This window comes from Balaenoptera borealis, assembly GCF_965194805.1.
Source record: "Balaenoptera borealis genome assembly, chromosome: X".
NCBI classification, from domain to species: domain Eukaryota; kingdom Metazoa; phylum Chordata; class Mammalia; order Artiodactyla; family Balaenopteridae; genus Balaenoptera; species Balaenoptera borealis.
The window spans coordinates 84,776,985-84,790,373 of NC_138881.1; the positions used below are offsets into that span (position 1 = coordinate 84,776,985).

The 13,389-nt window shown below is 32.4% G+C and overlaps 1 long non-coding RNA gene across 1 annotated transcript in view; it reads left to right on the forward strand.

The window, feature by feature from the left end:
- LOC309620840 overlaps positions 1 to 13,389 on the forward strand; it is a 387,201-nt gene that overhangs the window by 267,066 nt on the left and 106,746 nt on the right. The gene's annotated exons all lie outside the window — the stretch shown is intronic.

A 13,389-nucleotide genomic window follows, 5' to 3' on the forward strand; every position in this document is an offset into this window, starting at 1 on the left:
GAGAAACACACCAAGACACATGTTAATCAAACTATCAAAAATTAAATGCAAACAAAAAATATTAAAAGCAGCAAGGGAAAAACAACAAGTAACACACAAAAGAAACCCCATAAGGTTAACAGCTGATCTTTCAGCAGAAACTGTTGAAGCCAGAGGGAGTGGCAGGACATATTTAAAGTGATGAAAGGGAAAAACCTACAACCAAGATTATGCTACCCAGCAAGGGTCTCACTCAGATTTGAGAGAGAAATTAAAAACTTTACAGATAAGCAAAAGCTAAAAGAATTCAGCACCACCAAACCAGCTCTAAAGAAAATGCTAAAGGAACTTCACTAGCCAGGAAACACAAGAGAAGGAAAAGGTCTACAATAACAAATGCAAAACAATTAAGAAAATGGTAATAGGAGCATACATATTGATAACTACATTAAATGTAAATGGATTAAATGCTCCAACCAAAAGACATAGACTGGCTGAATGGATACAAAAACAAGACCTGTATATATGCTATCTACAGGAGACCCACTTCAGACCTAGGGGCACATACAGACTGAAAGTGAGGGGATGGAAAAAGATGTTCCATGGAAATGGAAATCAAAGGAAAGCTGGAGCAGCAATTCTCATACCAGAAAAAATAGACTTTAAAATAAAGACTATTACAAGAGACAAAGAAGGACACTACATAATGATCAAGGGATCAATCCAAGAAGAATATATAGCAATTGTAAATATTTATGCACCCAACATAGGAGCACCTCAATACATAAGGCAAATGCTAACAGCCATAAACGGGGAAACTGACAGTAACACAATCATAGTAGGGGACTTTAACACCCCACTTTCACGAATGGACACATCATCCAAAATGAAAATAAAACAGGAAACACAAGCTTTCAATGATACATTAAACAAGATGGAAATAATTGATATTTTTAGGACATTCCATCCAAAAACAACAGAATACACTTTCTTCTCAAGTGCTCATGGAACATTCTCTAGGATAGATCATATCTTGGGTCACAAATGAGAAGCCTTGATAAATTTAAGAAAATTGAAATCATATCAAGTATCTTTTCCATCCACAATGCTATGAGACTAGATATAAGTTACAGGGAAAAAATCTGTAAAAAATACAAACACATGGAAGCTAAACAATACACTACTTAATAACCAAGAGATCACTGCAGAAATCAAAGAGGAAATCAAGAAATACCTAGAAACAAATGACAATGAAAACACGACGACCCCAAACCTATGGGATGCAGCAAAAGCAGTACTAAGAGAGAACTTTATAGCAATACAATCCTACCTCAAAAAACAAGAAACATCTCAAATAAACAACCTAACCTTACACCTAAAGCAATTAGAGAAAGAAGAAAGAAAAATACCAGAAAGTTAGAAAAAGAGAAATCGTAAAGATCAGAACATAAATAAATGAAAAAGAATTGAAGGAAACGATAGCAAAGATCAATAAAAGTAAAAGCTGGTTCTTTGAAAGATAAAGAAAATTGATAAACCAATAGCCAGCCTCATCAAGAAAAAAAGGGAGAATACTCAAATCAGTAGAATTAGAAATGAATAAGGAGAAGTAACAACTGACACTACAGAAATACAAAGGATCATGAGAGATTACTACAAGCAATTATATGCCAATAAAATGGACAACCTGCAAGAAATGGATGGATTCTTAGAAAAACACAACCTTCCGAGACAGAGCCAGGAAGAAATAGAAAATATAAACAGACCAATCACAAGCACTGAAACTGAACCTGTGATTAGAAAACTTCCAACAAACAAAAGCCCAGGACCAGATGAATTCACAGGCAAATTCTATCAAACATTTAGAGAAGAGCTAACACCTATCCTTCTCAAACTCTTCCAAAATACAGTAAAGAGAGGAACACTCTGTAACACATTCTACAAGGCCACCATCACCCTGATACCAAAAACAGACAAAATGTCACAAAGAAAGGAAACTGCAGGCCAATATCACTGATGAACATAGATGCAAAAATCCTCAACATAGATGCAAAAATCCTCAACAAAATACTAGCAAACAGAATCCAACAGCACATTAAAAGGGTCATACACCATGAGCAAGTGGGGTTTATGCCAGGAATGCAAGGATTCTTCAATATATGCAAATCAATTAATGTGATACACCATATTAACAAATTGAAGGAGAAAAACCATATGATCATCTCAATAGGTGCAGGTAAAGCTTTTGACAAAATTCAACACCCATTTATTATAAAAACCCTCCAGAAAGAAGGCATCAAGGGAACTTTCCTCAAAATAATAAAGGCCATATATGACAAACCCACAGCCAATATCGTCCTCAATGGTGAAAAACTGAAACCATTTCCTCTAAGATCAGGAACAAGACAAGGTTTTCCACTCTCACCATTATTATTCAACATAGTTTTGGAAGTTTTAGCCACAGCAATCAGAGACGAAAGAGAAATAAAAGGAATCCAAATCAAAAAAGAATAAGTAAATCTGTCACTGTTTGCAGATGACATGATACTATGCATAGAGAATCCTAAAGATGCTAACAGAAAATTACTAAAGCTAATCAATGAATTTGGTAAATTAACAGGATACAAAATTAATGCACAGAGATCTCTTGCATTCCTATACACTAATGCTGAAAAATCTGAAAGTGAAATTAAGGAAATAATCCCGTTTACCATTGCAACATAAAGAATAAAATATCTAGGAATAAACCTACCTAGGGAGACAAAAGACCTGTATGAAAATTATAAGACACTGATGAAAGAAAGTAAAGATGATACAAACAGATGGAGAGATATACCATATTCTTGGATTGGAAGAATCAACATTGTGAAAATGACTATACTACCCAAAGGAGTCTACAGATTCAATGCAATCCCTATCAAACTACCCCTGGCATTTTCCCCAGAAATAGAACAAACAATTTCACAATTAGTATGGAAACACAAAAGACCCCGAATAGCAAAAGCAATCTTGCGAAAGAATAATGGAGCTGGAGGAATCAGGCTCCCTGACTTGAGATTATGCTATAAAGCTACAGTAAACAAGACAGTATGGTACTGGCACAAAAATAGAAATATAGATCAATGAAACAGGATTGAAAGCCCAGAGATAAACCCATGCACATATGGTCACCTTATTTTTGATTAAGGAGGCAAGAACATACAATGTAGAAAAGACAGCCTCTTCAATAGGTGGTGCTGGGAAAACTGGACAACTACATGTAAAAGAATGAATTTAGAACACTCCTATACACAAAAATAAACTCAAAATGCATTAAAGACTTGAATGCAAGGCCAGACACTATAAAACTCTTAGAGGAAAACATAGGCATAACACTCTGTGACATAAATCACAGCAAGATCCTTTTTGATCCCCCTCTTAGAGAAATGGAAATAAAAACAAATATAAACAAGTGGGATATAATGAAACTTCAAAGCTTTTGCACAGCAAAGGAAACCATAAACAAGACGAAAAGACAGCCGTCAGAATGGGAGAAAATATTTGCAAATGAAGCAACTGACAAAGGATTAATCTCCAAAATATACAAGCAACCCATGCAGCTCAATATCAAAAAAACAAACAACCCAATCCAAAAATGGGCAGAAGACCTAAATAGGCATTTCTCCAAAGAAGATATACAGGTTGCCAACAAACACATGAAAGGATGCTCAACATCACTAATCATTAGAGAAATGCAAATCAAAGCCACAATGAGGTATCACCTCACACCAGTCAGAATGACCATCATCAAAAAATATACAAACAGTTAATGCTGGAGAGGGTGTGGAGAGAAGGGAACCCTCTTGCACTGTTGGTGAGAATGTAAATTGATACAGCCACTATGGAGAACAGTATGGAGGTCCCTCAGAAAACTAAAAAGAGAACTACCATACAACCCAGGAAAATGACTACTGTGCATATACCCTGGTAAAACCATAATTCAAAACGAGTCATGTACCACAATATTCATTGCAGCTCTATTTACAATAACCAGGACATGGAAGCAACCTACGTGTCCATCAACAGATGAATGGATAAAGAAGATGTGGCACATATATACAATGGAATATTACTCAGCCATAAAAAGAAACGGAATTGAGTTACTTGTAGCGAGTTGCATGGACCTAGAGACTGTCATACAGAGCGAAGTAAGTCAGAAAGAGTAAAACAATACCGTATGCTAACACATATATATGGAATCTAAAAAAAAAAAAATGGTTCTGAAGAACCTAGGGGCAGAACAGGAATAAAGACACAGACATAGCGAATGGACTTGAGGACCCGGGGTGAGGGGGAAGGTAAGCTGGGACAAAGCGACAGAGTGACATGGACATATATACACTATGAAATGTAAAATAGATAGCTAGTGGGAAGCATGTGCATAGCACAGGGAGATCAGCTTGGTGTTTTCTGTCCACCTAGACAGGTGGTATAGGGAGGGTGGGAGGGAGATGCCAGAGATAGGATATATGTGGATGTATGTATATGTATAGCTGATTCACTTTGTTATACAGCAGAAACTAGCACACCATTGTAAAACAATTATACTCCAATAAAGATGTTAAAAAATATATATATAAAAAAGAATAAAAGGAAACTTTCTTAATGTGATAAAGACATGTTTTAGTTAGCTACTGCTGACATAACAAATTACCACGATTTTAGCAGCTTAAAGCAACACAAATTCATTATCTCACATGTTCTGTGATCATAAATTTGGGTGGACTTGGGTGAAATTAAGGCATTGTCATGGCTGTACTCCTTACTGGAGGCTCTGGGAAATAATCTGCTTTCGACCTTATTCGGGTTTTTTGGAGAATTCACTTGTGCAATAGTACTAAACTTTTTCCTTGCAAACTATCATCTGGAGGCTATCCTTACCTCCTAGAAGCCTCTGTCTAGTCCCTGTAAATGGCCCCAGTATAATGGTGTGGTAAACCCTTCTCATGATTTTACTCTCTCTGAGTTCCTCTGCAACATATTTCCTGCTTCCTCTTCCACCTTATTTTTCTAACTCTAGGCAGAGAAAGTACGCTGCTATTAAGGGCTCATGTGATTATATTTGGCCAACCTGGATAATCTCCCTATTTAAGACCTGTAGTCTTAATTACATCTGCAAAATCCCTTTGCCATATAATCCAATATATTCACAAATTTAAGAGATAGGGCACAGATATCTTTGGGGGAACATACTGCTCACCATAAGGCATCTATTGATACAAAAACTTTATAGTGCATAAGATACTCAATCAGGAAATATTGGAAACTTTTCTACTGAACTCAGGAATGAAACAAAACTGGCCACTATCACCAATTTTATTCAATACTGTGCTATAGGAGCCAATCTAAGGAGGAAAGAAAAATAAAAGGTGTAAGGTTTGGAAAGCAAATAATAAAACTCTAATTACTTGTAGATGACATAATCATGTACCTAGAAAATTCAAAACTGACTATGTACCAGCATCATACAAATTGAAACACAATTCTTAAAAAAGTAGCATCCAACTATGCTTGTGTGAATGTAAAATGGTGCAAGCATTGTGGAAAGCAGTTTGATGGTTCCTCAAAAAATTAAACATAGAATTACTTTATGATCCAGCAATTCCACTCTTAGATATATACCCCAAAGAATTGAAGGGAGGAACTCAGATAATTTTATGCCAATATTCAGAGCAGAATAATTCACAATAATCAAAATGTAGAAAAAAATGCAAGTGTCTATCAGAAGATAAATGGATAAAAAAAGGATGGTGGATACACACAATGGAATATTATTCCGTCATAAAAGGGAATGGAATTCTGATATATGCTACAACGTGAATAAACCGCAAGGCATTATGCTAATTGACACAAAAGGACATATATTGTATAAATCCACTAATATGAGTTATATACAATAATCAAATTCATAGAGACAGAAGGTAGAATAGCAGTTACCAGGTGCTGGTGAGAGGGGCTCATGGGGAGTTATTGTTTAGTGGGTGCAGAATTTTGCAAGATGAAAAAGTTTAGGAGACTGGTTGCACAAGTAGTGAGAATATTCTTAATACTACTGAACTGTATACTTAAAAATGGTTAAGATGTTGAGCTTTATGTTATGTGCATTTTACCACAATTAAAATCTTAAAAAAATTAAAAAAAAATTGCACCCCAAGGCATAAAAATCATATATCTAGGACTTCCTCAAATGAAAGATGTACAAGACCTCTATACTGAAATCTAAAAACGCATTATGGAGAGAAATTTTAAAACATTTAGAGAAATATATCACATTAGATTGGAAAATTCTATACTGTAAATGTGTCAATTCTTCCAAATTTTTCTAAAAATTCAATGAAATTGCAATAAATATATTAGCAATTTTTTTGAGGAAATGATTATCCTGATTCCAAAACTCAAGTGGAAATGCAAAGGACTAAGAACAGCCAAGGATATCGTGAAGAAGAAAGCAAATCTTGAGGGCAAGAACTATCAGATATCAAGATGTATTATAAGAAAAATAGAGATTGAGACAGTGTGATACTGGCACAAACTGACAAATGGATCAGAGAAGAGAACCAAGAAACAGACTCACACGTACACAGTAACTTACTTATGACAAAGATGATACTGTAGTGCAATGAAGAAAGACGTATCATTTTAGTAAATTGTGCTTAGTGAATTGGATATACGTATAAAAACACATTTATCTAGGACTACACTAATGATTCTCAAACTATGGTCCATGGACCCTGGGACTTCCCAAAATCATTTCAGACAATCTTTGAGGTAAAAACTATTTTCATAACAATATTAAGACATTCTTTACCTTTTTCACTGTGTTGGCATTTGCAATGTTGGTACAAAAAGAAGTGAGAGGTAAAACCCATGGTATCTTAGTACCAATCAAGTCAGTGGCAGTAAACTATACTAGCATTCATTGTATTATTTACCATGATGCACTCACAGTAAAAAAAAAACCAGTTTCACTTAAGAATGATCTTGATGAAACATTAAAAATTATTACTTTTATTAAATCTCAACCTTTAGTATATATTTTTAAAATATATTGTTTGATGAAAAGGAAAGTATATAATAAAGTACTTCTGCTGTGTACTGAAGAATGATGGTTGTCTCAAAAAAAAAAAAAACCAAAAAAAAAAAAACTTGTGTGATTGAGTTGCCAGCTAAACTAACCACTTTTTACATGGAACACAATATTTACTTGAAAGAATGATTGTCAAACTGTGGTTATTAAGACTTTATTATTTGGTGGACATATTCCTGAAAATGGGTGAAGTCAGCCTGTCACTTGAAGATAAAAAACTCATAGTATTTATTGTGTATATAAAATTTGATTTTCTAGTGAAAACTGGAGTTATGGATAACTTGTATCCACCACCATAAAACTGATATCTTCCAAGTACTTAAATATTTTTGAGATGAGATCTAGGGTGGTATTAACAAATGTGAATTTTAATATTATAATAGCAAAATGTGTCAACATTATAAAGATCTGCATAAATTAATGAATAAATATTTTCCAAATAATCAATATATGATGTTACAAAATCATGCATAGGTCTTTTTCAAATTCTTTTCCCATTTAGATTGTTACATAATATTGAGCAGAAAAAATAGATACATGTATGTGTATAACTGAATCACTTTGCTGTACACCTGAAATTAACACAACATTGTTAATCAACCATACTCCAATATAAAATAAAAAGTTAAAAAAACTAATTATATAATTATAAATGCAGTTGTTCACACTGTCTTTTTAGATTTGTTAGGTTGTAGGCTGAACTACTATAATAAAGAGACTCCAAATTTCAATACAAAACAAAACAACAAAATCATGCATTGGTCAAAGATCCATTCAACATGCAAAATACATCAATTACTTTTAAAGTAACAGTACAGTCAATTAAATCTCAATTTAAAACAAAAAAAAATAAAGTAACTGTACAAAAAGTTCATTGATATTTTTTAAGATTGTATATTACATCTAACCTTTAAGAAACTACCACTTGTCAAGTGTAGTATAAAGAATGCCCACAATTATCTTAAAAAATCAATATAATACTTTTTCTTTTTCCAACTACAATCTGTGTGAGATTAAATTTTCTTCAGAAACTTCAACCAAAACAACACAGCATAACAGATTGGAGAATCCAGCTGCTTTCTATTGTTATGTATTGAAAAGTTTTGTAAAAGTGTAAGAAACAATTTTACTCTTCTCACTAAATAGGCTCTTTCTTTTGAAAACTATAATTATTTTTCATTAGATACATTAATGACATTAACATGTAATTTTATAATATAAATCAAATTATTAAATAAATATTCCTAAATTTTCTCATTATTATTTTCTATTATGGTAAGTATAATAGATATAGCCCATGTAAACAAAAGCTGTTTGCAACCTTCACTAAGTTTGAAGACTATAAATGATTTCTGAGTCTAAAACATATGAGAATCACTGCCATACAACAAAATCTGTTCCTAAAGACTTAATATATAATTATGAATGATAAAATCATAACTCTTATAGAGGAAATCACAGAACATCGTCCTGACATTAGAAGAAGCAAATATTTCTTAACATACAAAAAGTACTAACTATAAAATTAAAAATGGCAAATTGGACTATATTAAAACTAAGAACTTCTCTTCATCTAACGAAACCATTAAGAAAGAAAAAAAAAAAAACCTCATTCACAGTGTGGGAAATGATATTCATAGCATATACATGTGACAAAGGACCCATACTCAAATATATGAAACATTATTACAATTTAATGAGAAAAAAGACTGACAATAGACAAATGGGCAAAAGCTTTGAACAGATACTTTACAAAGTCATCAATCTGCTGGAGCTGGATCTTTTACAGGCTCTTAACTCAAATTAACACTTTTGGTTTTATCTTGATAGTCACGATTTTTCAAAGTATGGTTCAAGTCCCATTTGCATCAATATAACCTGGTAGACTTATGAAAAAAGAAAAATTTTGATTCCCACTCTATAGGTATGGTGTCCAAAGCACTGAGAATGCCATAATTGTTTTGTTTTGTTTTGTTTTTTTGTCTTTCATGTTATTATTATATATTCCAATTGCTTTTGTTCATCTGGAGCCCTGGAAGGATGTTGCTATTTTTGTGTTTTTGATGTCAACAAAATCTGGGAGTTATGGTTGATTTTTTTTCAATTATGTCCCAAAAAATGTAGCATGAAAATTCACAATAAATTTTCTCTAGGACAAAGAAGGAAAGTGAGTGATAATTGTTGCAAATAAGTATCCAAAATGCAATTTGGATACCATATATAGACCAGTTCTAGTCATTGCTGACCATATTAGACCAGTTCTAGTCATTGTTGATCTAACATGGACCAGTTTTAACGATGAGCTGAAGTGAAATCTGTGAGAGGTAAGAGTATGTGGGGTGAGTGTATAGACTATAAGTTCCCATAGTGTGGTCTCTGGACCAGTAGCAGACACACCACCCAAAATCTTGTTAGAAATGCAAATTCTCTGGTCCCACCTGACTGACTGAATAAGAAATTCTGAGGGTGGGCCCAGAAATCTGTTTTAACAAGCCCTCTAGTTGATTCTAACATATGCTAAAGTTTGAGAACTACTGGTAAAAACAATTATTTTGAGAAAGTTAGTTGTGAAGGGAAGATATCTAAGCATATTTAAATACCAATGAAAAAAGTCTGTATGGAAGAAGTGGTTGAAAATATAGTAACAAAAAGGAAATTCCTTGCTGTGCTGTTTTTGAACAGCTATGAGATGATGGAATTCAATCACACTTCAAAGGAAAGGGTTATTTATGCATTTTAATAAAAAGGAAAGGTAAAAATGAAGGGTTCAGATAATAATAGCTAGTATTTATTGAATCGTTATTAGATGCTAGATACCATTCTTACATATTCATAAGGAAAAATTCTTGTAATATTGTAACAATCTTATATTAGATTATTATTAACCCTATCTTACTGGTGAGGAGACAGAATGGGAGAGAGGTTTTATAGCTTTCCCAAAATTATACAGCTAGTAAGTGATAATGCTAGGCTTCAGACACAAGAGGTCTAGCTTCTGAGCTTATGTTCCTAACATAGCATTATTCTATGCTACATCTTAGATTCAGGTAGGCTTTTAAATGTGATGTATGGAAGTTGAGAGAATTCCTATTAGATGGCTTGTATTTCCCCTGGGAAAAAAACTGCTGAAAGTGAGTGAGGAGAAGGAGAGGTCAGATAGTGGAAGTCAATGGGACTAATTTAGAAATAACCATTGTAGTTTATGGGAGGGCCACCTGAGGGAAAAAAATACATTATTAAAATGACCAGAGTGGTTGGAAGCTGATTCGAAGTTTGGTGATCATTAATTCAGAATCCTACTAAAATCCTTGTGCTATTGTTTCATCTGTCAGCAATCAGCCTCTGTGTAGGTGTAGAGATAGTGGATATTTGGTTTTATCCAGGTTTGGGAATTTTGACGGAGAGTTATGAAGAGAAGACAGGGGAGCAGGATGTTTTCTGGGTTGTCACTAGGCATATTGAAATAATAGGCAATGCTATGTTAACTAGGTTTACCAAAATGCAAGTTAAAATGAAATTATTTATATTGTCAAGAAAGTTAGAAAAGAAAAAAAAATGCACATATTCTTAGAGCTATTTTTAAGACTCTGTTCCCTGTCAAGTCTTTAGCCATATGTATGAATATTTTACAGTATTTAAGCATACTGTGCCTTCAATTTTGTGCTGTTTCTTCACTTAGAAAATATTTCTTTCATTTGCTACAGTTTTTTATTTATTGCCTTAATAGATGTTTTACACATTTGATGTAGCATAGTTACTTATTGCTTCCCCTATGTGGAACCATTATTGTTGTCTCCAGTATTCTAATACAAACATATATAAATCTTTGTATAGGGATTTTTGTCTTCTTTTTTGAATACATTTCTTAGAACAATTCCTTGAGACAAGATTATCAGAAGATAGGATATGAGTGATTTTGTGTCTCTTGAAATGTTGAAAATTTCAAATTGCTATCCAGAATAATTGTCCTAATTTAACCCACCACCAGAAAAGTGTGTATATGCCACTTTCTCTACATAGTCTCCCATTATCAGGCTTTTACATAATATTAATTAAAAAAATTTAATAGTCGAATAACACTTTGCTTTTATTGTAATGATTACTACTCTTATTACCAGTCAAATGAAAAAATTTCCATATTTTTGTTTGCCTTTTATATTTCCTTTTGGTTGAAATGTCTTTTCAAATCTTTAGCCCGTGTCCAGTATGTCTATTATGATCTTGGTGGTGTTCTTATTTGAAAAAAACTCAATAAAAAGTATGTAGTAAAATCCTTCTTCTCAGATATCATAAATATAGTAGATTCTTACAAAATAAAGCATAAATTCCCAGTAGCTCTGAATGTCCATATTATTGCTTCAGTGCATGTTCAAATGTATAGCTTTGGAGATATTCACATATTAACATGATATTCACACATGGCAGCTGAGGAAGATTTTGCAATATTAACTAATTGACGTAATTCTCAAATTTGTAATTGTGTAAATATAAATAACAAATTAAATGTATTAGTCGATATACATTGACTAGTAGAATTGTGAATAGTTTTACTTACAAAAAGAGGTAATAAAATTTACTTAATTTGCAAAAGCTATAAAATTTCAGCTTTATTCATATACATTTGATTTAAATTTTTACTATTCATTAAATATAATTTGTTGTCATTTAAGTATAATAAATATTGTGAATTTTTACATGAAAAATAATTTGTTGCAACTATATATGAAAACTACATTTAACTTTTTATCTTATACATTTACTTCTTATTTATATTTTGATAAAATATATTCAAACTTTGTACACTATGAATACAATACCATTTTATTTTTTAATTCTTTAGATCATGTGTGTCAACAGCCAACAAATTATGTGAAAACTTAATTACAATGTAGTGATTATACTGAAATAAAGAAAAACAAATATTATGAAATAAAATATAATTTATGTATTAGGTATATATTACTAATCCAAACATTAGCTGACCCAACATCACAATAACGATAAATGTGGTCAGCTTTGATATTTTGCCCACTTTCAGTCACACATTTTACTCTACGCATTTTAAAATTTTGTCATTATGATGATGTATTTGTTAGATTGATTTATAAATTATAAATATATTTATACATAAGATATGTGGGCCTTTATTTATACTCTTGCTCCAGGCCCCACAAGTGTTAGAGGTGGGTCCATATATAAGAGTTATTTCATAAAGTTATTAAATATACAAATGAAGAGTCACACTTTGAGCAAAGTTATGTATACTTATCACAGAAGTAAAATGTTCACCCTCTTGAGTTCTAAGTATTTGTATCAAAGTCTTTGCTCTATTACAGAGTGATCTCTTCTAGTGAAAAAAATGTCTGCGTACATGCATATAGAAATTTAAAGTCTTCGTAAAATAAATTAACTGCAAACCAAAACACAAACCCAGAATATTTTTTAAGGCATTTTCTTTCATATTTATATTGCTCTAACACTTTCAAACAGAATCTGAGAGACTTTATAATTGTCAAACCTTGATCTACTCTTCTATAATTGTTGGAATACATGTAAGAATCAGTTTTCTTTTTTTTTTAGATGCAGTCATCACCTCTGGAAAAATGGAATGTATAATATTTAAAGCAGTGGTTGAAAATCTCACTATAAAAGAAACCAAAGTGCACTGATGAGGGAAATCATATGTCATAAAGAATGCAACTGCTTGAACTAAATCCCAATGTGTGTTCCAAAGTTACAATGTTTAATCAATTTTAATGAACAGTCAGCAACTGTGTTTTTATTAACATGTAGCACAGTCTCATATACTTCAGTTACCATGACATTTCTTAGCATTTTCACTTCTGGTTTTATATACAATATATTCCAAATAAATCCCCAATGCTAAATAACTTTGTACTCTAAGCAGCCTTGGTCATTTTAAAATGGAAAACATAAAAGATACTGGTTTTGGCTTGTTAATTTTTTGTTTTCAGGATTTTAAGGGAAAAGATGTATCAGCAGTTCCAGCAATTTGTCTTTACTACCTTTTTTTTTAGGGAATTAGCAATGCTGAATAGGGAAATCACTAACGTAGTAAATGATTCTCCTTTTTTTGATACATTTACTGTGGTCTAGTCAACAATGTGATCATAGACTCTCCACATTTTTCTATTTCAACCTGAAGAATTAATGACAGAAAATAAGGTTGTATGATGATGAGCAGATCCAGGTTTTTGAGACCTGAAGCTTACATAATTTGGGGAGATCATCTTTAAGAAAAAATTGTCAATTACAATTAAATA